The 23,715-nt window shown below is 39.0% G+C and overlaps 1 long non-coding RNA gene across 7 annotated transcripts in view; it reads right to left on the bottom strand.

Annotated features, from left to right (window-relative positions):
- LOC140653609 (uncharacterized) overlaps positions 1–23,700 on the bottom strand; it is a 68,673-nt gene extending 44,973 nt beyond the window's left edge. For 6 of the 7 annotated variants that reach the window (XR_012043163.1, XR_012043165.1, XR_012043162.1 and 3 more), the window contains exons 1-2: positions 23,387–23,664; positions 16,111–16,163 (exon numbers count right to left, since the gene is read on the bottom strand). This is a non-coding gene — a long non-coding RNA (uncharacterized lncRNA). Of the gene's footprint in view, positions 1–16,110; positions 16,164–23,386 lie in introns of all 7 variants that reach the window. The other variant, XR_012043166.1, reaches the window with a different exon arrangement.
- Positions 23,701–23,715: the final 15 nt, after the last annotated feature.

Below are 23,715 nucleotides of genomic sequence, written 5' to 3'. Positions count from 1 at the left end.
AAAGCATCAGACTCTGAACACAGACATACTCTCAGAAGGGCTGCAAATGAAATATTCAGCATATTCATCCAGTGTAGGCCGCATTACAAATGGACCCACAGAAACCTCCATTGTCAAGGGTCACCACATAGCTACAGTAAGACATCTCACCCCAGGGACAGAGTGTAAGACCACTGCCAGCAAGGGGTAACTATCCAGCACTGCACTTCTGCATACGCTGCCACAGGCCAGGAGCCTCTCCATGCCTGAAAAAGGATGGAAGAAGAATGCTGAGTGGGGCCATGAGACCAGGCTCAGGGGAACAAGATGGGAGTAAACAGGAAACTAAGTAGAAGATGTCTTCTAGGGAGATGCTGGAAGCTGGCAGGTGGGGGGCAGGCAGTTGCATGCTTCCATGTACATTTTCTTTGTGCTCATGTGAAGTGAATGACTGTTGCTTTAAATCCTATTTGCTGTCTGTCTTCAAAAAAAGAATTGAGAAGAAATGTGTATAATTATACACAGAATATTAATCTTCTTCCTGGTGATCTACAACTCTAGCATATTCATCACACTGGAACTGTGCTCAAAAGTATTTTCATCTGATTAAAACCGCTGATTCATCGATGCATGTAATCCTTTGCTAATAGTATGTATATAAATGGCTCTTAACAATTTGCACATCAGTTATTCCTCATTTTTCATTGTTATTTCCTTTTTCTTAGACACTGAGTGCAACACTGAACTTTTATGTTTTGATCTAGCTTTTTGGAGAGGTAAGGTGCAGTGATCTGGGCTACAGATGGAGGAAGCTAGAAATCCTAACATCTGATTTTAGCTCTGGCCCCAACTTCCCTTTGTAGCTTTGGATAATTCACTCCAGTCATGCCTACAATGGGGTCAATTTCACAGTCACCGTCAATCCTGGACCCACAAATTTTTAGGAATTGTGAATACTTAAACATGATGACCAGCCATCTACCCCAGTACTGGAAACTGCCACGCTTCAGGGTGTGAAGCTCACTCTGACATTACTCACTATGCCATGTCTTTCTACACTTTCTCAGAAATTCACATCAGAAGATACTTGTATACTCTCATCAGGAATGCGGCAATTTGCTAATCTTTGCTTCTGACTCTTTCTGTACCTCCTTTTCTTTACTATTTATAAATGGAAGCTCGCCTAGAAGAAGAGACAAGGCTGCCAAATGATTCACAGCAGCGTCCCAAAAAGAAACTTGGGATAAATCTTATCTCTATACTCATGAAATAGAAATGCAATGCAAACAGCTTTGGTTTACACCAAACAGCTCATAGATATATGACGCAAACAAGAAATATTGGCTGATGGGGCTCAAAACGTTTGAGAATAACTTCAAGGTGAACCCCTGAATGCCTGTCGTGATAGACATACCCTTAGGGCATATATAACAGTCCTGCCAAAATCTTCAAAGCTGCAACTTAGTCCCATAGGCCAGAGATACTACCTGTTAAAATTCTCACTAAACATCTCGTTCCATACATGTTCACAAACGCTCAGCAGAACACCCACCTCGTACCCACTTTCCCTTGTTCATATCGAGAAACTGGGCGCGTTCTACCTATGCCTTTTGAGAAGCCTGAAATAGTAGCTGTGCTCAAAGCATGTGAAGTGTGTATCTAGGAGATTGATTTTGTGTGAAACTGAGTGTTAGCCATTTATTTTATTAAAAATAAAGGCAGGTACTGACCTGCTTTTTGTGCCATATTCTGGTGATCAGAGCATTTCCCCTAGGTTCAGTTCTCTCCTCAGGCTGAGAGAGAAAGCAAGGTCAAATTCACAGCTCCCAACAGCTTCACTGTTTGGCTGAAATCTCTTCTTGGGACACATGTTTTTCATTGGTTGGTGGAGCTGTTAAACAGCAGCCCTAAAATTTCCCCAGTCTTGTGAGTGCTCGAGGCAATGGATTTTATGATCATACTTACAGTTCCCAGTTCTCTCAATCTCATTTTTCTCTAAAAATTACTTAAGCCATTCATGCCAGGGTAGGATGCAGAATTCTTCAGCCCACATGGAGGGAAGTTTGTAAAGGGTTATTTATACAGTTGGAATCTGGAAATCAGTCTTTCCTTTGTGTTAGCTTGGGCAGCTTCACGCTCACCTGCTGTAAACATTATTCTGAGTTAATAAACTCCTCCCATGTCTTGATCCTGGATAGTTAAAAACTTGTAATGCTCAGTATTATGGTATCCAAGATTCTTTATGAATTTAACTACTAGGACAAAAGTTTCCATTCTGAATATGCAAATGCCTTCTTCAGTGCCTCTGAAAATTAGATCATGTATCTATCTAGTCATTGCCTAATTTTACAGTTGATATTCAGAAATGTTTGCCCAACCTCTGTATTTTCTGGGTTTTGTTTGTAAAAATGGAACATTAATACTTAATTGCTTCTCAAAACTTTGTGGGAATTAATGCTTCTAAAGCATTTCAAGAATGAAAAGGACCACATAAACTGACAACTACTGTAATTAAGTATGAATTATTTAAAATGAAAAATTTGTATTGCAAATGAAGTGCTGGAGCAATATATTGAACAAACCACCAAAAACCTCACAAAAATTACTAACCAAAACACAAGGCTTAGACATCTTGCAGTACCACCTCTCAGCAAAGTATTGAGCATCAACCGAGCTGTAGTAATTGACCATATGTGCACATGGCCTTATTTTCATGGAAAGCAGTTTCACGTAACATATTTTACCTTGCATTTGGTGCAGACAGGAGTATGCATATGGTCAGTCAGTTAACATTGACTTAATGAGGAGCCCTCAACAGTAGTTTCACAGTGACTGACATCTCACTATTATCCTGTGTCCTCTTTTTGCAGTATCCAGATTTTTTTTTCTTCCAATATTTCAAATGTAGGTTCTGTGAAGCAGTAACCACTGTTTTATTACATGGATGTAGAACAGTTAGGCTTAAACTCCTATACTGGCATATGATTCAGTACAGAGAAATACCAGTGATAGTACTACTACTACTAAACTTAACATACTTAGAAAGGAATACGACACTTCAGGGTCCGTGTTAGCAAGCTATTGGATTGTAGCTAAAGCATACAGGCCATGACACCTACAAGTGTACTAGAAGCATTCCTAACACCCATCTTTTTATGCAATATTGTTGTACGTGTCCTACATCTACTTTTTTGTTTATGTTTTTATTTTAGTTTTGAAGCACTTTAAATGAAATTGTATTTTAAATAGCAAGGATATCTCTCTAACTTTATGCCAGTTTCCTTTTTAAATCTGTTCTGTGAAGACTGTATTTCAGTTTATGAGACAATGTATTAAAGTGATTTAGCTCTTTTCCTATTTGTAAAACAACACATTGTTTTAAGGACATTTACTATAAATAACTATATGCAACCAGGTACAGAATTCAAATATGCATTTATAGTAAATGCCTCAAGTGAGTATCTTCTAGATGAAACATAGACAGTGGACTTGGTTTTGGGAAAGGGAAACCAATAATTCATCTATAATATGGTATAATAATATATTGCCATTTAATAACAGCATTCCACTAATAAATAGTTACCAATATTCAATATTTCTTTTAAAAAGTAGGGGTGTTATTATTGCAAGTTTTGCAGAGATTTTACAAAGTCATTCTATTCAGAAAAAGACCTGATGGCTGGAAAATGGCCAACATAATGTCATTATTGAAGACAGACTCTGGGAACGCTTCAGAAAATTATAGACCATTTAGTCTGGATGCCTTTTGGGAGGAGGGAATCTTAAAAAGCATTTTTGGACATTAAATGGGTACCATTTAGAAAAGCACAGCTTGATGCAGGATAGCCAATATTGCCTAAGGAATGAAAGGTCATGCTTGACTACGTTATGAATTTGTTTCAGGTTATACATAATCAAGGGAACAAATAGATAGCATGCATTTGATTTTCATTTTCAGAGAGTATTCAGGAAAATTTTAAATCAAGGACTAATATAGTATACTGTGATGTTGGTACAGGAATAAAGTAAATAATTTTTCTAAGAGGAAAACTTTATTATTCTGAAACAAATAGGAGTAGAGCAACACGGGTATTAATAATAGGGCTTTGTACTTTCATTTTATACATATTTAGTGACAATAGTAATAACAAGATCAGGCTATACAAAACCACATCATTTAAGTCCCAACAGAGTACTTAAGCATGTATATAACTCTAAGCAGATGCTGAAACAGTATTGTTAAAGTAAGTGGAATTACTCAGGTGCTTAAATGATTTATGAGAATGGCATGCTCAGCCCCTTCTAATATAAGCTCACAGAATCCAGATTAAAAAAAAAAAATCATTCATATGAAAAAAAGAAGCAATTTCTGCAACATGTTCACCAGGAAGCTAATCTGATAATTACAGGACACAATTTTTTAACCTCTCCCCTCTCAACACTTCTAAAATACTGAGATTTCACTTATGAGTTTCTGATCCATCCAACTTCATGATCCCATCCTCTTCAATTTGTTGTGCCTTGGCTCAGAAAATTTCGTGTGCTTTAAAATATGAAAATGTGGCATGATCAAGATTTGTCAAAAACAACTGAAAATTTTGAGTGTCTCAAAATTCTTGAAATTCTTAACTAAGATAAACTGTAATTGAAGTATCTAAGATTAATTGTGCAGGACACTCAATAGAAATATATTTGTATGATATGGAATTATCAAATTTAGATAGACATATATAGATATCAACCGAATTGAGAGTACTATAAAATCTGTTCAGTAAAGTTCAAAAAAATTCTGTTCATTATTGTATCAATTTACATTAAACATATCACTACCACAAGAACAAAGTACATAATTACATAATACATAATATAAACCAGAACAGATTTAGCTGAAAAATTCTCTATTTTTTCCTCCAATCCTTTTCTGTTTCTTCTCCAATATCAGTTGCAGTTTGAGATTTCAACTTGAACATCAAGCTTCATGCTGAAAATCGTTATTACAGAAAAAATCCTTCAAACTAATTTATCTGACTGCAATTCTGGAAATATTATGACAAAACAGTGAATTAGTTTGCACAGCAGCATTTTGCTTTGCATTTCTTCCAAGACCTATGCAGACATCTGTTTGAGACACAAATGGTATAGTTAATATATTATAAAAGTGTTAACATCACATTACCCTTCAAGCTCTTACTTTTTTTGAGTGACTGATAAGACAAATCCTAACAGGAAAAACATGGGGGAGACTGACAGGATTAAAAGAATGACAATATGTAGGAAGATTTTTAACAATTACCCTTGATACAGCCTTAATCTGGGAATTCAAACATTCTCCAAATCATTTGCTAAAGACAGGCCTCCAAAAACAAAGCACAAGAAGGATACAAGATAGACCTCTCTCTCAAAGAAGAGGTCTTGGACATCCAAAATTGTTCGCTCAGGTTCTGAATAAAGAAGTCAAGACAAAACTCATCAATTAATTAAAGCAAACAGCATCACCTCATTGCGATTTAAGATACACACAGTTCGTACAGAGAGGGCTTATACGTATCTTCTGTAAGACAAGCCAGTGGAGGTGGGGAAAGGGGGACAAGCTTTCAGGCAGTCCCTGATCACAGCTCTGCAGGGGTAACAGTTTGGTGAGGAGACTGCTCCCAAAAGCTTGCCTCTCTTTTGCAACTACACCAGCTGATCTTATCTACCTCTTTCTCCATGCCCTGTATCTCTGCCTGTTCTTAGATCACCACTGCTACAACAGCACTACTATTTCCAGTTGAAGGCAGGGAAGACTGACCGAGGATGTTTAAATAGAGGAAAGTGAAGCTAAAAGCTATCTGCAGGATAAATCATATAACTACTCACTTTTCTAAGCCCTGCTTATTTATACCCCCATTTTAAATATATCCCTAGATTATGAAGTTAATGGAAATGTATTCTGTGAGTACTAATACAACACGGTGCTCACAAGATGGTAATTAGCTTGATGCAACACTATGCTTTATCACAGAATACTGCAAGCCTACTCTAACAACAGAAAATATACAGCAAAAAGTGATTTATTAGATAAACGATGCAAGGTGGATGGAGTACCAGTTTATCTCGTGGGTGGATGGAGGCTGCACAGTTTAGGTGGCTTCTGGTGTGGAGGAGGAACCAGTCAGAGGTTCCTGACTACAGGAATCAGAGGAGGTGTTGCACTTAGAGGACAGAGTGGAAGAGGAAACAAATAAGCACTTACACAGTACAAAAAATTGAGATGTTGAGAACAGACTTAATCAAGACATCGAAGAGCACGAAGAGAAGAAATTATGGAATTGCCAAGGCACCACTGCTAGAAGCCCAGCTGAAAAAAAAAGGGGTGGGGGGGAATTGGAATAGGTCAATTGTGAGCCTAAAATCAATCTCATTGGTATTACTGAGACCTGAAAGGAAACTCACATGACTGGGATGTGAAAATCAACGGTTATTGCTTATTTAAAGACTGAAGCGGAAGAAGTGGTAGTCTGGCTTAAGGCTGGGACTGGCTGACCTCTGCTCCCCCTCAGAAGGCTCCCCTACAAGAGCTCTCATGTTTCTATGTTTCCAATATCAAAACATCAGTGGATTGCCTAGAAATACTAGGTGATGATGTCTTTATTCAGACTGTTGCCTCGACCATGTAGGTTTCCATCTTGGACCTCATGGTGAGGAGGTAAAGGGGAATTATTTGCAAAACTAAGCATTAGTGGTTGCCTGGGCGCAAGGGATCATGAGGAACTTTGATGGCTGAACAGAATAAAATCCAATCTGGAAACAAATCAATCAAATCAAACGTGAGAAGAACATGAATGAAAAAATGTGACCGGTAATTGTGAGCTGCTTAAGAACATTTTAATAGATATCTCCCAAAACATTAGCATAACAAGGAGAGAAGGGCAGACTAATTATGAAACAAACCTAGCCTACAGCCAAGCGAAAGCAGCTGTAAAAATAATTGATACACGAATTCACACTTCATAGACAACAAATGGAGAAACAGAAAAGTTAAGGGTAATGGATACAGATCAGAGAAGAGAAATTAGAGCAAACTAATGAACTAAAACTACACAGAGTTAAATTTAAAAAATACATTTTAAAAAAATGGGAACAAAAGAAATCCAAAGAGACATATTGGGACTTTATTAGATTAAAATGGTAGAACTAGTTATAATTAAACAGAAGCTCTATATCAATATTTAGATTCTGTATTTGGAAAAGCAAGGTGATATATTCTTATTATCATCAGACGGTGATATTAATTCCAAGAGTAAATATGAAAATTTTGGCTTAGGCCTCCTCACTCAAAGGTCCTGCCTCCCAAACAAGCAGCATAACTACAAGGGCCCAATACGACCAGACATCATCAAAAGGACTTGGCTTTTCTGACTGGGAGACCTCCTCCACCTCTTCCTAAAACAGTGCGGAATATCAAAGTGATAGGCTCAGGTAGCGACAAAGCATGACCGAGTCTGATTTCAGCTAACGCGATTAGAGGACCCAGAGGAGAGGATGAACTTGGGTTTCTCGACCCTGGTCCCCCATACAGGTGCGCACATTTCCATCTCTGACCCCCACTCCTTGCACACCAGTATGCGCACTGACCCTGCTTCTACAGGAGGGGAGGACGTTTCTGCTCAGAACTGCCCTACAACTGTGAGTATAGTCCTGTGGCTGGGCTGCCCTAAAGGTGACTTTGGGCAGAAGTGCCCGAGGAGAAACCAGATACCAAGTCATCTGCATTGTTTGGTAATGGGGTTCAAGCAAACAACACGTGGTTTTATATGGCCTGGTTTTGTCATAGGAACAAGGAAGCTGATAGGAATTCTCTCAATGGGAGGCCCTGAATCAGAAATCTGCGATGTTGTTAATAACTTAGAGGATATGGCAGAAATTCAGATGAGATTTCTCCCTGCAGCACCGTGCTCAAACTCAACCTGTAGTACTAACAGCTCTTTGGGCTCTCAATTTGAGGTCTTTTCTAAGAAGGATGCCTTGAATTTGGATCAGGCAGTTACATCAAGCTATTGACATAATTGATATTTGTAGCTAAATGCTTCAAAATCACGGTCATGTATTTTCTACCTTAAGAATGCCTTTCTCAGGAACTGTGTATCTAGCTCAGCAGGGACTCAATGACATACTGCCCACATCTGGTCCATTTCAGTGTTGCTTTGGATGGACTTCTGAAATACCACCATCATGCTGGTAACACCAGCTGTCCAAATCAATATTTTAAAAAATTGACTTATTGGATCTTTCTAGAGGTCTACTTCTTTGTGGGGGGTTCTTATAATCTCTGTCTGCTCTTTAGCAGCAGAATACTGTGTTTCAATGTGGGACTATGCATTATGCTCATCATCTTGCAATTCTATGCAGTCACATGCCTGTCAGCGGTTCTACTGTCCAAATCCATATCCAGGCTACTAATACTGTGTAACATGTCCCATGAGATAAAATAATAGAAAGATTCCCTTGACATTCTGCTGTACCTATATCTCTTCAGCCCTTTTCCAGCCTCTAATCATGATTTCCTTGAAGGTGAGATTTCTATTGATGCCTTCCTATTAATAATGAACTTCTTGTTGGGAAAGATTTTGGCATCAACTGTTTTCCTTCCCTGACAACTTTTTTCTCCCCTCTAATTCATTTAAAGCCAATACATGAGCTTTCGGAACAATCCTAACTACAGCTATAGCCTATGTGCAATGCAGACTATAACTCAAATGATATAGTTCTGCTTGCTGACCAGACCAGATGGAAGTATAAACATACTGAATACTTCTCAGAATATAAGGTTTAGCCTGGCCTGATGCTTATATGCCAATGATAACTGTGGCTTCATGTGATCTGCATGCACAAGTACAAAGGGACTGAGTAAAGGGAGAGGGTGTACATCACTTTTTTTCCTTGCTGCTGGTTTGACCTTTTTTAGAGGCAGTTTGTTTCATTTCAAAGTGAAATAAAAAATCTCATGTCTATTACATTAAAATTGTCTTTAAGGTAAGGTAGTTTGTGTCTCAGCTACTTAGCATTCATCAGATGGGTGTGCCTGGCAAACCAGAGCTGACTAGCTCAAGCACTGTGAATTCCTATGCTTTCTGCACGCTAAGTTCTGTCTGTAGAGGAGCCCAGAAAGAAAGTTAGAGAGTGATTTGTCCAAGCTCTATAAGGTTTTTACTAAAGAAAGATGAAGTTTGATCAATGTCTTCAGTCTGGGCAAATCAATGTGTAACAAGACTCAGTGGCTGAAATTAAAGGCTACATAAATTTGTACTAAAGGTCCCATTTTTTTCATTGTTATGATAATCATTGAAACATCATACTCAGAGTTTTGGTAGATTTTTTATCTACCAAACGGAATCTAGCATCTGGAAATGTTATAATCAAGAATAGCATGCTTTCTCAAACATACACTGTAATTCCAGAAGGAATTAATTCCAGGAAATTCTTAGAACTATGTTATGTGGGAGGTCCAGCTAGAGAATTGCAATGGTTTCTACTGGCTTTATACTATACAAACAACCTAAGAACCTGTGACTGAATAGTTGTTGCTACACCACTCCTGTTTGGGGAACAAGCATTATGGTCACAATGCTCTTTCAGCGGCAAAGCTCATTTTAACTACAGGCTAAAGCATCAGACCCTAGAAAGAAACTTCTAATTTGGCAGTATCACCCATTCTGGCTCTTTGTATGTCTTTAATAATTTCACATTTCTTTCTAGTTTTACTAAATTACTGTCACTGAATAAAAGCACAAAGAATTATCAATACTTTAGTAAATTCACTCATTTATTTATGATAGAACATACTGATCTGTCATGTATAAATCGACCATTAAAGTCTAGTAATTTGGTGATTAATGCATGACTCATGTGTATATGCCTGTCCAGGTAATGCAACTGTAAAATAAGCATTCAACAATATTATCTTCTTGTCTGGTATTATAGTCTTAAATAATACTGATAGAAGCCCATACATGTGAAGAAGATTGGCTATCACCTAAGACACAAAGGAGGTGTCTTAGGTGTCTTTTGATCACAGAGAAATGAGGTTTAAAGCAAAGTTTCAGTAGTTAAAAACTGGAAAATAAGGCTATTACAGCATTTGCTGGTTATGGTGTAAGAAAGAGTGCTCAAGCACATCACTGTATGTAGTTTAAATATCTGGCTCCTTCCACTTTTTATACCAAGACTGGTATAATTTCACCTTGGAGACAGCTTTAGGATAGGGTTTATGCATGAAATCAGCTTTTCTACTTTTCAAAAGCACAAATGTGTCAGGATCTGTCACCCTTTTATCTTTGTGAAGAATGCTAGGCTAACTGAATCTGATTCTTGGGCAAATGTAAAAACTGATGAGGATGCAAGGGATCCCAACCTTTGTAAACACTGGCATAATCTGCAGAGGGACAAAGAGAGGGAGAAAGAGAATGTGAGACATTGGTGAAAGAATTCACAGTGCTTAGGAGCCCCAATTATGGGCCAAGATCCCATTTGCATTGTTTAATAACAAAAGATGGTTCTTGCCCCAAAGCACTTACAATAAATGTGGATTTGAAATTCATTTTCAAGGAATGCTAGGGTACTTGTGTGTGCACTGTGTTTAATATATAGGCAACACACTTTTGGAAATGGCATGTATTAGTGGAATAAAGCCAGCCTGAGCCTGTGTATTGTTAAACTCTGTTCACAAGATAAAAATTATTGTGTGATATTGGGCAAAGACATAATTTCCTCATTAATTAATTCCAATTTTTAAATGCCTTTCTACATTAGCTATAGAATTTATGCACCTGACAGTATCTGAATGAGAAAAATAAAAGATTTTGCATTCTGTCACTGAATGACCTTGATAACCATAATAGAAATTAGAAAATATGCTCTATATTTGTTATGGCAAATGTATTCTCCGAAGTATTACAGTAATTATTTTTAAGATCATAGTAATTTAACAGTCCCTCACTTCTTCAGGTACTCTGGCCTTGGATGGTTGCTTGAACCTTCACATACACATTACCTGCAAAATCTTTGTATACGTTTTTAATACTCCAAACTCTTTACTTTCCTTGAAATATGTTTAAAGATAGTGCGGTTTAATGAAAGGCCAGACGAAGGTATTTCATGGTGTTTCATGCCACAGCTGAAGTAAAATGAAACTATGTCCACAGACACATTATCAAGTGCTTATTTTACCCTTCATTTTTATGAAAATCTTTTTATTTTCCCCTTTAACAAAATAAAAGAAGTGAGCTCCCAAAGAAGATACATCTTTCACATGGAGCAGCAAGCACCATTGTTTCACTCTCATAGGCTTGGATCTAGGAATGAAATTGTCCACCACTAGACTCCATAGCTCAGTTCTTCGCAGTGCTGGTAATGGATGAACTCCTCCCTGTGTGTCACTACAAAATCATTACAAATAGTGTACAGCACTGCTGGCACCTTTGGGATCTTGCCACTCTTTTATGCACAAACCACCTTCCTGGCAGCTATGATGGTCGGTGGAACTCTGGGAATTTTCAGTTCTTCCCCATGTGTTTTTTTTTCTCCCACTCCCCACCACCCACCCCCTTCTATAAGCTGATCTTGTGAAGCTACTCAAGGGAACAACATTCGTCCCCACATCTCCCCAGTTTGTTTGGATCTACAGCATTGTAATCCACTCTAATGTTTAATGCAGACAACGAAATAATGTTGCCTATAAAACTACTGTAGAAACACAAAGCCTTGTCAGACATAAGGCTTTGTCTCCATTTCTGGCCCCTTAGTGTGTCAGTCACAGTAGGCACCATGCCCAGAACTCCCTCTCACATTTCCTACCTTCCTTTCTTCCCTAAGCTATTTGAAGTTCTTGGACCTATAAGGTGCAAACTTCCTCTTCTTTCCTAAACTGCTTCTTACATAAGCCATCACCTCGTTTCTTTCTTCCGCAGATTTCTTTCCCCCCTTCAGAAAAGGCTCCCAGTCTCCCACCTCTTGCATCTGTTTGCACATGGGAACCAGCAGTATTAGGCTAGAAGAGCTTATATCTGCACTGTCTACTGGTGTGTAACTGCAGTATCTACAGAAAAGGGTCTCTCACTGTGGTACCGTCACAGGATGGTGCATATATTGCATCACACCACTTCTCTCCCCATGACACCTGATTTGTGAACCTCAACTATCAGAAAGGAGCTGTTGGATGTATCTGAGGAAGAGGACCAAGAGGAAGACAATTCCACAGAGCTCGGAATGACATCATCCTGCCCTCCTAAACTACAAGAACCAGTTCTTCTCTCCTAGCTATCATAGGACCACATGACTTCCCCCTTGGATCTAAAGATTCGTCTGCCTCTCTCTACTGGAGTCTGTCAGCAAACCTGAGCAGATCTCCCACAAATTGTCTTTGAGTGTAGGTGATTATTTATATACAGTTTATATTTATAGGTGATATATTTATATAAGGCCTATACTTTCCCAGTGTTTTACAATATTAAATCCATCCTTTGCATCCACAGTAGCAAATGCAGGAAGTATTTGTCTTCTAAGCATTTACAATGAATTCAGAGCAAGACTTCCTCTGATATCTGCCTGTCAAAGTACCGTGTACTTGAGTATAGTCTAAAATTTGCCAGAGGTACTTCCAAAGGTTATGCAAGGCCACGATTCAGAGAAATGGCGCTGAACATCTATGTCAGAAAGTAAGCTGTGCTCAGCTGCATACACTGATTCAGCTGTTATGCAGACACCTGGCAGATACAGACCTTCAGCTGCCATCTGTGCTGCCTGTGTTGTGCAATCACATCCCTGTAATCTTAGAGTAAAAATGGAGGGGAAGAAGTAGCAATAACTGTGGAGAAAGGAGAGTGCAGTGAGTTTCATATAACCTCTAATATCAAGAAGTGTAGGTCACAGAGTAGTTGATTTTGCTTGCCACCAAAGCAATTTTCACAGTAGGTGATATACAAAATTATCCTAGACTCATTCAGTTTTTTAGAATAATCGTGGAGAATTACACACACATAAAACTCATGTTATATATAGGGCAGTAACAGTCATTACCATAGGAACTGTCTGTTAGATGCCTGCTTCCAAAGAATCCTTCAAAGACATCACAACGAGAAGCCATTAGGTTTTAGTAATCTGCAGAGGGTAATAAATTCTGAGTGACACTATTGGTAGTTACTTTTTACAACACCATCTCTACTTGCTGATACCTACCCCTTACCTTCTCCCCCTGGAATGAAAAAAAATTAGGATGTCTACTGGCAGGAAGAGGTTTTATTCTTTAATGCCCAGCTCTGTATCACCTGCACAGGAGCACATCCCAACACCAGAAATTTAAGACAGGGGAAAGCAATAGTGCAAAAGCAATATAGTACAGTGGTGGTCTCCTCATGCCTTTTGGGCTACAAGGGAAATAACCAAAGGACGACTAGGTTGACAGTTCCTGCAGTTAACTCTACCTCTGGTTTACCTTCCCAAACTTTCACAGAACTCAGAGCTTTCCAAGTTAAGCTGGGCTGCTCTCAATATTAAAAGGTTTCAGAAAGGGGCTATGTGGAATAAATGGGGTAAATTAGTAAATTCATTTGTACAATGGCAATCATGCCTGCAGCTTTTATAATTGGGCTTTTGTTCTCAGGCCTTTTCATATGTCTTTTCCTTAGAGGTAACCTCATGTGTGAGAGCTAAAGCAGTTCTCTCATAGACAGCCCTCTGCTCCCCAGATGCCAGGCACAGATTAGCCAAGGAATTATTTCTCCCTTCATTTTCTTCTCTGTACCTCTGTGTTTGGTTTCTGTATCTGATTTTGGCCAGGTTTAGAGGCTATATGAATTATGGATGTTCATTATTGTATTTAGAAACTTTTTTGAACAATATGTGTATGTTAGTCCAGAAATAGATGTATTCTTAATATGAATATATTTATCTAATTTACTTTCACTTGTTTTTTACAAATTACTTCTTGCATCTAGTCTTCAGGCCAAAACCAGGCTCTTCCTACATGTTAGTATATTCAGCATGTAATGCGGTAAGATTATAATTTAAACTATTCTGCAGTTCTACAAAACATTAAACCATATTTCATAACCTGTGATTGTTTTTTCTTACAGAGTTGCTAAGGTAACATGCTGGAACTTGCGGTTCGGTTTTGTTTAGCTGACTGTTTATTACATTTTAAAAATAAAAGATTTATTATATTAAGTTGTATTTATTATTTCTATAACCTCTGCAATTCTCCATGGGCTTCTATGCCAGAGGCAAAGGCAGCCTGGTGTTTGGGAGTACCTTTTCTCAGGGGAGACGATATGGGGGAGAAGTATATAGCACTAGATAGTAGATCATTAAGTGGCTTGTTGCTCTTATGGAAGACTCAGATGTCGGGGGATTTTCATCATCTGTTGAATTTCCTTTGTTTTGCTAGTACACGGTAGATGCTTGTTCCTCCTGCATGATTAGCCTAACACTTGGCATTATTCTTTGTTGAAGCCCTTCTCCTCATCCATGCTTGGACCAGGCATGTTGTGTCCCCTTCAGGAGAAGCAGCAAGCCTCCCATGACCTGACCCTGCTGTTCTGTACTGAGGCTTCTCCTATCTTGCTGCTTCTCAGGGTACCTGGCAAGCTTGGGACGTGCCTCTGTTGCATGTTAGGCCAAGCACAATCAGCTGGGCAGGCTTTACTGCCTGTGCTTTTCACCCTGCCCATTGTGCCTGCAATTCCACTTCAATGTCATCACAATTCCTTGTATTCAAGGGCTTCTGTGCAAGCTACCCACTTCAGTATTTATTTTACTGATTCATGAATATTTTAAAACACATTCCTCTTGGAATCATACAATCCCATCTTTTAATTAAAAAGTCAGGTGACCATCAAATGCCTATAGATTGTAGTTTCATCACATGCAGGCTGTTCTGAAGAATGGGCAGAATCTTTAGGGAATCTCAGTTTCAAGGCTCAGGAAAGACCTTTCTCACCCATCACTTCAGTAACTCAAACTTGCTGCTTCCATTGAATTTGGAAAATGGTATGAAAGCATGAAGTGCTTATTAAGTTTAATGTTTTCATTCACCTAGTTTACTGCCTTCCCATCTGCCCTTTACTTGCAGAGGACTTAAAATAAGATAGAAGCTGAGGAAATGCCATTATCCTGCTGTTGTCTACTTAGCTTTCATTAAGTAAGTTGGTGCACGGCTCACGCTCTTTCTCAAAACCAGCCCATCACCTAAAAGTATTTACATAAGACTCTTTGCATTATATACCAACTTCTGCAACACTAGTATTAACTACTGACATCTGCCAAGGCTGACTAGTAAGTGCTTTACAGTATCAATTCATCCTAAGCAAAAAGCATGTTTGAGTGCTGCAGTGCTCTTGTTAACGCCAATAAGAAGTATCAGAGCTCATATGACACCTAGCAGAAATTAGTACCCACATTCAAAGAAAAGCTTTTGTTATTTTCCAGAGTATTATGTGGACTTTATTGAGATGACTGCATCTGACACCTGCTGTAATATAAAAATGCAGCTATAATTAGCCAACTGATGCTCTCCGCAGTTTAGGTCGAATCCCTTCTGTGGGAATTATGCTTTAAAATATTCAGAACTCCAAGTGGCTCTCATTACATTTAATTTTTACTTAGAATTAGGTGGTCTAGAAAAAAAATTTAGGATTGTAATAGCCCCCCGCTGAATGCCACACAGCAACGTGAAAACCCATAGATTTTTTTCCAAATAAAAAAATGAGAACAGCAGACTACACTACAGCCTTCAATTGAAGTCTGGCTTTGCTTAATTGTACTTTTTGCACTCATCAGTCTCTCCTCTTCAGAGCAAGCTACAAAAATTGCCTGAATAGCCAAAGAAAAGTTTCCCACAGTCACTGGCCACAGAAAAACACCATTGTCCTTCCTCACAGTTTGATGGACAACATTTCTATAAATGGGTAGCCAGTCTGTCAATGGTACCCTTGCTGAAAAGGCAAAAGAAGAGAACAGATTCTGCCAATATCTGACAAAGCATGTTAACACATAATCAGGCATTCACTAGTCAGGCAGCTGCCCCTGGGACCTTCATAACACAGGTGCCTTTAAGCCATTTCCTATTCACAGATAAAGGAAACAAGCAGGAGATACCTGGGAAAGGAGCAGTCTATTGTGGCCTGTCAAATGTCCATCTTCTAGGCTGCCTGCATAAAAACAGAAAGAACATAAAGGAAACTTCAGCCTGAACTGCTAAATTATAAACCAGCAAAATACTCTCCAACTCCATAACTTTAGTCTTCCTTTAAATAATAATTTAAAAAGAGTGGCAAAGGAGCACTGTGCCTTATAAGAGGTACCTTCTTCATTCTTTTTCCTGCATCAAACCAAGCAAAAGATCTGTCATGTCCCCAAGGCCAACAACTAGAACAAAGCCAGCAGTGGTGGTCCCAGGACTATCACCTTCACCCACTGCATCTTTGGTATGTTTTTTTCCGTGCCTAATCTGCTCACTTCTTCACCCAGCTGAGATTACTAAATTCATCCTTCAGCTGAGGAAACTGGAATTTTCTGATGGACCAGTCTAGTATGACTAAAAGTTGATTAAGCTGCAGAACAAATATTCTTGCCCTCTTTTTTATCAACTTTATTTTAGTGAGCCTAACAAACAAGTGACATTTCATAGTCAATGTTACCTAAAGGTCACCAAGTAGAGCGATCATTTTAGCAGGGAATAGATCATAATAAGGCAACAGTTAGCTTTATGCAAAAGAAAACATTTCTCTTTTGTATGGTGCAGAAAATTTCATACACTCAGCATATTAACTGCCAAAATCTATAGCCCCAAGCAGGAACTCAGTTTACATTTAAGTAATCTAATTGATTGTTCATGGTGATTTTAGTAGCACTGCCTGTGTGTTTAATGTTAAACGCATGAAAAAAACTTTATCAAATTCTATGGAAGTTCCTAATGGAAGCACCTGATGAAAGCAATATTGAGAACAAGGTTCCAGGAGATGTATCACAACCACTGGAATTGCCCTGATGTTGTTGGGAAGCTCCTGCAGGTGATGTGCTGTCTCTGAGAACATAAGCTGCTGCAGTTCAGCACAAAGCACTTGCAGCTGAAGCCAGAATATGGCATGGTAAGAACTAGTAAGTATGGAAAGCTCTTCTGTGCATTTCTTTATGAAACAGTGCTGATGTCTTGGCTTCTCCTCAATCAAAAACATTCCAAAGAGCACAGTTATGATTTCTCACAATTATAATTCTCTAGCCAGATCTACTCTTTAATACAGGCTATATATGTATGTATGAATTTAAAACAGGAAAGCTTCTGAGCTTTGGCAACAAAGTTATTCAAATGGAATTCATAGCCATAATGAAATTAGGCTGAAGCCAAGAATTAAAAATATTTAGGTAAAATGCAGTATCATAAAATGTAAATGAAAAAATATCTGTGATCCCCATTGTCATTTTTTCTTGGTCAGTTTTGAGAGTTCCATGTACTACGAGGTTTCTTAGCACTGCCCATACCTGTGCAGCTGAGCTGGAGTTACGCTTCTCAACATTTAAAAAGGACTGCTTGTTCTCTGTTGAATCAGCCTCAGGTCATTATCAAACTTACAACCTAGGCCCAGTCTTGCAAAGGCTTTTACACACAGGCTTAGCTTCATGCACATGAATAGTCCTTTAGAATTCATTAGAATGATTTGTGCACAAAGTAAGCAGGTGCATGACTAGCTTCACTGAAGGATTGGGACCCAAAATGTCAAAGACTCCATATTCCCTATTAACAAATGCCTCTTCTGCATTAGAAAAATACTGACAGTGTAAAGATGAGTGTGATCTTTTGTTTTGTCCGTTTACTATAACACAATGGGGATCATTCAAATAACTTCATAGTAACTTTATATCGAAAAAGGGCATTATGTATGAATGCAGGTGGTATGAACACAGAGTGATATATCCAGAGGAGCTTAAAGGATTTAGGTGCCTATCTTACATTGTAATATGGATATATTAACCCCTTAAGGCTATTTTGAGAGGCTCAACTCAATTACATAGTATAGGTCCCTAATTTCAACTATCAGTCCATGAATCTCATATCTAAAGCAGATCTGGATCTGGTTCCTTAAGTCAACGGAGGAGCCTGCTAGGATACTGAATGATTGATCGGACCGATAATGACAGATGTGGTCTATTAGATGATAACTGTCCAGCTACTGGGGTATAGAAATTTATAAGCTAAACTGCTGAAGCAGGAGGTAAATTTAAATTTGAGCAACTTAACAGTTCCACAGACAAGGCTAGGAAGACTGTATGTTTATAAAAGGACTTGGCTCCCAGCTAAGCTGTGTGAAAAGCTTGTACACAGTACAGCTGAAGAACCCTATTTTAAATATTCCTAAGCATCCATCACTATTATTTATTTTAAAATAATAGTCAAATTATACTAATAAAGATGCAAGCTACAGCTTTTAAAATCAAGCACTCAGCAATCAAGGAATCCCAAAAGTTAAAGTTTCTCTGAAGTAAATGTGCTATATTCCTGTTTCCCTGTTAAATATAGATTTTCAAGTATCCCATTAAACCTGACTTAAATATATAACATGTGCAGCATGTACATATTAATGCAGTGGAAAATTATTAATTTTTAGACTATCTTCAGGTATGAGTGCTTAATTTCACAATGCTTGTGTCAATTTACTGACAGTTTAGAGACAAGGGAAACACTGTGAGCACAGACACCTACTCTGCAAGACACGTTGAACATTTTCATGTGATAGTCTCAAAAGGAAATTACAGAAAGGTTTATAATCAAATCTTTCAAAGTAACTATAGCAATCTAAAATTTGTGAACACGGAATAATTATAATAATAGTTCACTGACTTCTAAGAAGAGCTGTTGAGCTGGGCCTTGCAGAGGTCAGTTCTTGATCCCAAATTATATAACTGAACAAGCATTTTGTGCAGAGGATGCTAATCTTATTTGCAGATGGCAGCAAGAAAGAGAGGGCAGGCAGGAAGATAAAACTTACATATTGTGTAAAATTACTAAACAAAGACATAGACAAAAATTATCCAAGTAAAGCAAAGCATAGAGCAGTATTAGAAAATCTCAAGGGTAAAAAATTGCTGGATTCAGACAGGAAGGGCCATGGGTCTATGTGCATGTCAGGGTAAGGACACTAAACAGAAAGCAGGTAACACCCTCATGAAGATTTTGCATTTTGTTAGGAATGATAAAATTACTGCAAGATATTAATATATTGGGATTTTTTTCTTTAAACGCAAATACATCACAGCTGTATTTTCCACAGGATATTTCATACAAACCCCATTCCAATTCTGTCTGAACAGGGCTTTTTAAATTTTGGTAAAGTGAGAGAAACACCAAAGACATTTGCTTTGAAGGAATGCCGCTCCTATTGGATAATTAGATTTGAAATTTAGAGCAGTAATTTGATGAAGTTAATAAGCACATGGCTACATTTTAGGGAAGCAGGCTGAGTTTTTTCAGCTGGGGTAGTGCTTAAGATTAGGCACCAACTTAAGCATCTTGTTGAACCAGGACACAGTACCTTGGTTGGAGTGATGCCTTTTCCTGGGTACCCAGGTAGCAACAGAAGTGAAGTGCTCTTCTGAAATTAATGCTTGGAAAAATAAATAGAAACTTTTATTCTGGAGGGGACTTTGTTGTGTCTTATTCTATTTTAATCCAATGGGGAGGATACTATCAATTTTCTATTTATAACCTGAGATAATTTAGAGCAGCACTGATAATCTGAATATTAAGGAAAACTACATTTAGAGCAGTCAGTGCCAAGCTGCACCACGTGCCTGGGGCTCTGGGCAGAATTCAGGTTATTGTTTTTATCTTTGAAGCTCCAAATTATTTCAGTTTAAATTTTTTTCTGAAGTGTTGTCTCTTTTGCCTTTCCATGTGGTACAGCTGACATACATAAGCAGAAGTACACAGCATGAGCTTTTCAATTCTTTGTCAAGAAAAATCTGCTTATACATTACACAGGCTCCTTAGCTCAGCACTTCACTCTTCAGCACAACAAGCCTCAACCACTGGTACATTCCGCAAAGCACCCACCTTTCTCTGGGTGTTAGTTAGGGACAAAATTAAAGTGTGAGTTCAGAAATTATGTTAATGTAATATTCAGCAGAAGAAATAGTGCTAGTAATAGTGGTGACCAGCAAATACAAGTTGTGTTGATTTATTAAAGTTTACTATGATTTTAAAGTGCTTAAAGGCACCTAGAGTTGGCAAGAGGTGCATATCTTTATCATTTTACGAACCAAATAAAAAGGAGCAATAGTCCAAAACCAGAAGATAATCCTTTTCATTTCAAAATAATTTTCACTCAAGCAACTATATTTGCTATCAAAGAACTTAGTAGTTTCGTGTTTATATTTTTCAAGGTAGTTTTGGTGGAAGAGGCTTTTTTACACGTCAGAGATCCATTTCAGGAAAAAAAAGCTGCAGAGGATTTAATCTTATAATGATAACTCTATCCCTGAATGTTGAAAGCAGTTCCAGATTATTCCCTCCCTTGGTAGTCACATCATTAAAATATCTGAAAACGGCCATTACTGCCAAGTTACACATATTTAAATCTTCTGATCTGTCTTTCTAAACTAGTGTCTCTAACTCTGGCAATCCACTTCTTGCCAGTTTTCTACAAATTCCCTCCAAATTACAAGTATCTTTCCAGCAATGAGAGCTTCCAATATTTTATTGTTTCACCAGCTTTAGTGAGCATGCCATATCATTTCCTCTGTCTTTATGGGAAGCCTGGATTTACTGTGGCCAGTTTTACTGCCAGAGGCAAATGCAAGTGTATTCATTTGTACTGTGCACTACATGCAGTGAGCATATAATCATTTTTTGGAACCATTCTGCTCTGGTCTGTCTCTTCCATTAGATATTAATGTTTAACATAGTTTGTCTTAGCTGTATTTGCACATATCTTTTCCCTATTCTCATTTTCTCACATGCTCTCATTTTTCTAAACTCTTAAATCACTTTGGATTATTTCTGGTCTGTTCAAGCTTGCATAATGCATTACATAATTTAATCTGTGAAATTTCAGATGATAGTAAATTTATTCAAATAGCAGCTGCAACACGGATCAAGGCCTTCTGAGATAGTGAAAAGTAGGAAGAAAATCTGTGCCATCTTCACCAATAGGAATCATTACTGTTTCTGTAAGAGAAGACATTTGCCATCATCAGGAACAAGGCCTAGATCCAGTCTATTCTTAGTAAATAATGGGTGGACATCAACAACTCTACAGACTATTTCATGGTCTTTTGCCTACTTTTCTTGTAATGATCACTGAATAAATAATGGTAATTCACATCCACCCACTCTTGATATCCTCCACATTCGTTCACTGTCCCCTATATTTCCATGTATATGACAGCATAACCTCCAGTGTCTTTCTGACCTTTATGTGCTTATCTCTTTATTTTTCATTCAAAACACTTTGTACCCCAAAACAACCTCTTGCTAGAGGTAAAGATAACATGCCCAAAAACAAAGGAAAGATCTCAGGTCTCTCAACTAATAAAGCTACATCTAGCCATTGCTAAAGTAGGCATATCCCTGCTCCATCATTCCAGGAAGGCTGCATTTTTCAGAAGTGGAATTTATCAGGCAGCTGAGCATTCATCACTTGAAGTTAAAACTTGGTTCAAATGTCTGGACTTGATCTATCTTTGCAGGTCCTTGGAGATTCAGTCAGGGCAAATTGCCACCTCTGACACTGAGAAGCAACAATCAATGCCAGGGTGTTACACCTGTGCTCCATATTCTGTTCTGGCCAGCAAATTACTTCCATGTTTATTCAGTGTTATAGTGCTGGTGGGGGAAGGGAGATCGTATTTTTCCTTTATTCTTGAAAGCTTCATGGTTTGGTACAAATGAGATGATTACATTTTGCAGAAGTGCTTCAGCTGCCTGTCCAGAGATAAAACTGCAAGAGGCAGGGCAGGCTGAAGCAGCGAGTCCTTGACCATGAGCTGGAATTAGCGCTGTTGGACAGAACTGCAAAATAAAATTTCACAATCTTTCTTACCATTCGTAACTGACAACCACGGTCTGTGTATGTGTTCAAGATGTCATTTGACAAAAACAGTATCTTTTCAGGAATCAAATAAATTTCTCTACGTTCCAGAGCTTCCAAATCAGGAACACATTTTGCAGTAAGCATTTCTGAATGCAAAGAGTGGTTCTCATCTTCTGAATCCAGCCAACTGCCATCTAGCTCACCTTAGATAAGATATTCTTGCAAAACGTAGCTCTCCATGAAATATATTTGTAATCATTAGCACTGAAGTCCTTTTTGGAACTAATTTTCCTCTGGAACTGAGCAGGACTTTCTCTACTTGAGTATTCTCAAATATTTAAGTTGGTTGCTGAATGGAGACACAGAATACTATGTCTTCAGTTTAGTGGGATTTATTTTCACTAAATTAAGGTAAGTTTTATCTGGATACTTTAGGGAGGAATGCCTTTAAAATACCCTCCAAAATATCAGTCAAATAAATTATTCTGCCTTTCTAACATATTTATTTAAAAATGCTTTACCATTTGTATATACAACAGCACTCACCATTTCCCAATAGAATAAAAAATACCGGGGGCTGGGGGGGGAGGGAACAGGAAGATGTATGAAGGTTAAAAGATCAAAATTACGGCACCAAAGGAAACATCAGGTAGAAAATCTTTGTCAGCATTTCTACTGTCCTAGGAAAGAAATCAAGTAGACTGCCTTAGTCTTAGGATATACAGTCTTGCAAGCACCATGATCACAGTACTCTGACAAACTTGCTCCTTGTGGTCTGATAAAAAAACAACCTTGCTGTAACCAGAACAGTCAAGGCTTTGAAGAGAAGCCCATATGAATGTAAAAAAGTGAAAGTATAACCAGAAAAGCACGGCTGAAACAAGTCCAGTAATCTGATATACTTAAACATTAATACACATTTTCCTTCCCTCCATGAATGAGCGCTCAGTGGAGGCACTCCTATAACTGTGCCTGCCATGTGCCCATGCTGACAGCTCTGGGGAGGCTGCTGAAGGGCAGGAAGGAGCCAGGAGGCAAAGAAAAGGGTTAGGGGGCAAAGTGACCTCTCGCAGGGAGAGGACACCCCACAGGAGCTGCTGCAGTCCAGGGTTCAAAGCCCGGTGGTACCAAAGGTGCCAAAGCAGCACACACAGGTGGGCCTACACCCCCGGGCCAACACCCTGTGACTCTGTGACCACTGAGGTGGTCTTTTACCCAATACCTGCAATGGACCCCAGCTGAGAAAAGCTTCAGGGTCCCAGAGAGGTCTGCGAAAGGAGCAAAAGCTAAGATGTTTTCTCAGGCTTGGGAAACAGGGCTGCTCGCCACGCTGGAGAGATACATACTGCAGGAGAGGGCCCTCCAGACACCACAGCATGGAAGCCCAGGGGGCCAGAGGAGGACGGGCAGAGGCTGGCCAGGACGCCCAGGCCTGAGGCTGCCTCCCCACCCCAGGCCCTGCTGCCACAGCCGAGGAGCTGCCCCGAGCCGCCGCTCCTAGGCGCGGGGGCAGAGCAGCCCCCAGTCGAGCAGGGCGGCCAGGCTCAGGAGCGCAGGAGGAAGCCCCGGCCAGCGCCGCCGGTACCGGGTACCTACCCCGCCCGGCAATGCAACCCGCGGCCCCCAGGGCCAACCGCTCCCCGCGCAGCGCCGGCCTCGGGAGCACAGCCCGCGA

This window comes from Ciconia boyciana, chromosome 6 (genome assembly GCF_034638445.1).
Source record: "Ciconia boyciana chromosome 6, ASM3463844v1, whole genome shotgun sequence".
Classification (NCBI taxonomy): Eukaryota; Metazoa; Chordata; class Aves; order Ciconiiformes; family Ciconiidae; genus Ciconia; species Ciconia boyciana.
The sequence above is the reverse complement of the archived record's forward strand: the minus strand, read 5'-3'. Positions and strand labels throughout refer to the sequence as shown.